Here is a 3791-nt window from a genome sequence, read left to right as displayed (position 1 = left end):
CTCTGCGTGTACGTTTATGAATCAGAAATAGTTGAGATACGATATTTTATGAAGAAATTAATGCCGCTTACGTTAAGAGAATTATGTTTGCACGATCCGACCCATATGGTGGCCAGCGATTTGAAAAGCGATGAATTCCGGAAGTTACATTTTAAGGTAATTTTTCGACTTATGAAGGTTTCTAAATTTCTTACTTTGACTTTTTATTGTGCATCCATGCAAACAATGAATCAAAACTGTTAACGAAAAAAATTTGACATCCAATGCACAAGTCTAATTTATGTCATAAACTATTCAGATCTTGAATTTTCCAAAAACGAATGTTAAAAATGATTAAAATAGAAGAACGAGGAGATGATCAGAGGGGTAAGGGTTGGGAGGTTAGGAAGGGGAATCAGAACTAGTTCCAAGCAGTCATTTTATTTCATCAGAGCAATTAGCCAGAAAGTTCAAACTGTTCATCTCACATTAGCAATTTATCATTCCGTCTTTTGGGGGGGGAGGGGAAGAAATTTCGAGAAGGCCGTATTCATTTTTTTACGTGCGATCACCATGCACTTCCTTATAACTGTAACACTCGATCGGGTAATGTGATGACCTCTTTTTTTTGAAATTTATCGATCCAATACTTGAAAATTGAAAGTGATTTGAGTGAGAATGCTAGAATTAGCACTTCTCCATTAGTGATGAAAAAAGCTGGTAGCAATATATCTGCGATGACTAACTGCTTAGCTAGAATTTCTTAGTAATAATCGCTATGTTTTTACCGCCAAAAGTGCTACAATTGGACAATTTTCCACAGTACTATTTCTCATCATATATTATTGCAATATTAGACGTAAAATGATCGCACAATCAAGATGTAAACGAAACAAAACGGATTACACAACAGATACGAATCGAAATAGAAGAAAAGTGTGATGCGCTTCCTCTTATATACTACGGTGGAACAAATGAAGCGCTCTTACACTGATAGTCACCAAACAGTAAACACCGCTCCTTCATACCCTGAGACGAAATTATGAAACTGGTACTGAGCAAATCAATCCAATCCCATCACCTCTCTTTATGCAACACAATTTCACCAGCGGAAGACAGGCGATTAATTTCTTTGATAGTGCCCAGAAAGCCCGACAGATTGAGAATGACGGGGTAATCTGTTTCGAGAGCAAATAATACAGGATAGGGGAATTGTTGTCATGTTGTGCTTCACACTGCACTACACACGCCGAACGCAGAAGAAATAAGACGTCGAACTGAGGGACAGAGTGACTGACCCTGGTCATAGTATTTCCATGAAACAACTTTAGCAGAAAACTTCCGAATCAAATTTAAACTTTCAAGTTTCAAAATTAATTTCGGAATCATCAAATAACTGTGAACATCGCCATACATTTCTGTTAACCTATCAGCCTTATTCAGCCAAGCATTACGGTTGCTTTATAGGACAGATTCTACGATCAGTAAATATATCACGAATATGCGCTACAGTTTACAACAGAATGGAGGCTAGACTGGCAAAGCAGATGGAAAATAGACGAACAAGGTAGCAGGACAGAAGGGATAATAAAGGAGGCATTGAGTATTAGATGGCACTATCCAATTGTATACGTCAAGATAAAGTGAATGAAAGTATTGGCCTATTATAGAGGAGCTTCTGGCCAGTTCGAATCTCTGTTTTCACGTATACTGCTTCGCATCACGTACGTATAACCTTTACGTGTACCATTCATTGTGTCCATACCAGCTGATGTATACGTCGTAAGGTTGTAACGTTTTAGACATAAAAAATTAGTTGCATGTGCAATGTTCTTGCAAAGAGTACTAGAAGGATAACTTTCAGATTGGACTAGTGTGCAAATTGGTTCGTTTAAATCAATCGAAATTTCAGAGTGATAGTCGATGTCTTATATACTGATTCAATTTGAATATGGCTTTGAGTAAATGATAGTAGTATTTCTTAACTAGGGTGGGGTTTTATCGGTTTATTTTCTGAGACTTTACTTTTGAATATAAAATCAGCAAAACTGCAATGGCATTTGTCATCCTGCTGAATTGCTTGCCAATAAAAAGCAATCACACTTTGATTTGAAAACAGAAATTAAAAGTGCGGATAATTTTTGAGAAAGTGCAATGACCGCGGCAGGACGATAGTTAAACGATATAGAGTGACCTGTTTGTTCATTCGGACAGAGTAAATGTAAATTGGCGAGGTATATATTAATGACTTGACAAAGGTGCACAACGCACCCAAAGGGAGAGAGAAAAAGAGGACGGAGGTTGAGTGAATGAGCATCAATCACAGACATTTGTATTCAAACTCCAACTGATATCTTCTAGATCATATCTCTGACTCTGGCAGTCCATTCCATAGTAGGTTAATTCGACAAGTAGCACCTGCTCCATTTGACTTCTTAAATTCAAAGGTGGCGGAATTAAGATTTTTCAAAAATAAAATCATAGCGACATAGTGAGGTACATTAACCAGAAGCTTGTCGACTTACTTCAATTTTAGAAATTCATTTCACATTGTGGACAAGATTAGATTATCAGCAGGGATGACAAAGGAGAAGAGATAATTGTATGGATGGACTTGAAATAAGAACAGATAGTGTCGATGAAGCCGATGTTTTACCTAGAATTTAAAATATTTCTCAGATAAACTCATTAATTTATTACACGGAATTAACAAAATAAATATTTCAACACCAGAAGTGATAAATCATCCATCTAAATCCAACTCTTCCAACTTTTTTTGGTTAGGCTTGATGGCAATTTTAATGTTGCAGAGAAAGCCCTTTATTGTGAAATTCTGCAATGTGTATGGAATGTTAAACCATCCCGATCATAAAAGGAGCTATCATTCCAGACAGAAAAAAATGAGCCAGAAATGAAGAAAAGGAATGTGCGCATTTCATTTCTTGTTAATATTACCTTTAAAACAATTTCGTCATCTAAGAAATTCTAAGACTTATCAGAAGTAAATCTTAACCCCAAAGGAAAAAGATTTTTGATCATATTAATCGAGTGGTAGAGGAATTGAAGAATTGACAGTGCAAATTGGGACGTTTGTCGTCACCGTGTACTACGTTGAACATTGCTATGCTCAAACTTCCATATCACTTTTTCTCCAAAATATACTCTACTTTCCCTCTATGTAACAGTAATATAACTCCAATTTAACAATACTTGAAATAAATTTATTAATTGAAAACACACGAAACACCACATTATATAAGTTAATTTGATCCAGAATAATATCAATTTGTTAATATTATTCTTAAGTCCACCTGTACATCTATACAAATTAACATATGAATTTCGACATATTAAGCTGAAAAACGAAAAAATTCGCTCCGTCTCAACCTTAGAGGAAAAAGATTTTTGATCATGTTAATGAGATCCGAACCACATTATACTAAACTAAATGATTTCCGGTGGGTGGCACTGAAGAACAGAGGCTTGCTATTGATTAGGAGTTGTTCACAAATCCACAAGTGAAACATACAAAGATTTTGATGTGGAAAAATGCCAAATGATTAGAATACTTACATGCCAGCCAGCGAGTGCTATAATAGAAGCCCAAATCCATTATGTAGCCTGACAACACCTTTTTAATTTGATTCAAAGAATCAAATAATGAATTAATAATAATAATAACAAAATAATAATAATAATAATAATAATAATAATAATAATAATAATAATAATAATAATAATAATAATAATAATAATAATAATAATAATAATAATAATAATAATAATAATAATAATAATAATAATAATAATAA

Source organism: Loa loa (genome assembly GCF_000183805.2).
Source record: "Loa loa unplaced genomic scaffold supercont3.831, whole genome shotgun sequence".
NCBI classification, from domain to species: Eukaryota; Metazoa; Nematoda; class Chromadorea; order Rhabditida; family Onchocercidae; genus Loa; species Loa loa.
Note: the sequence above shows the minus strand (reverse complement) of the source record.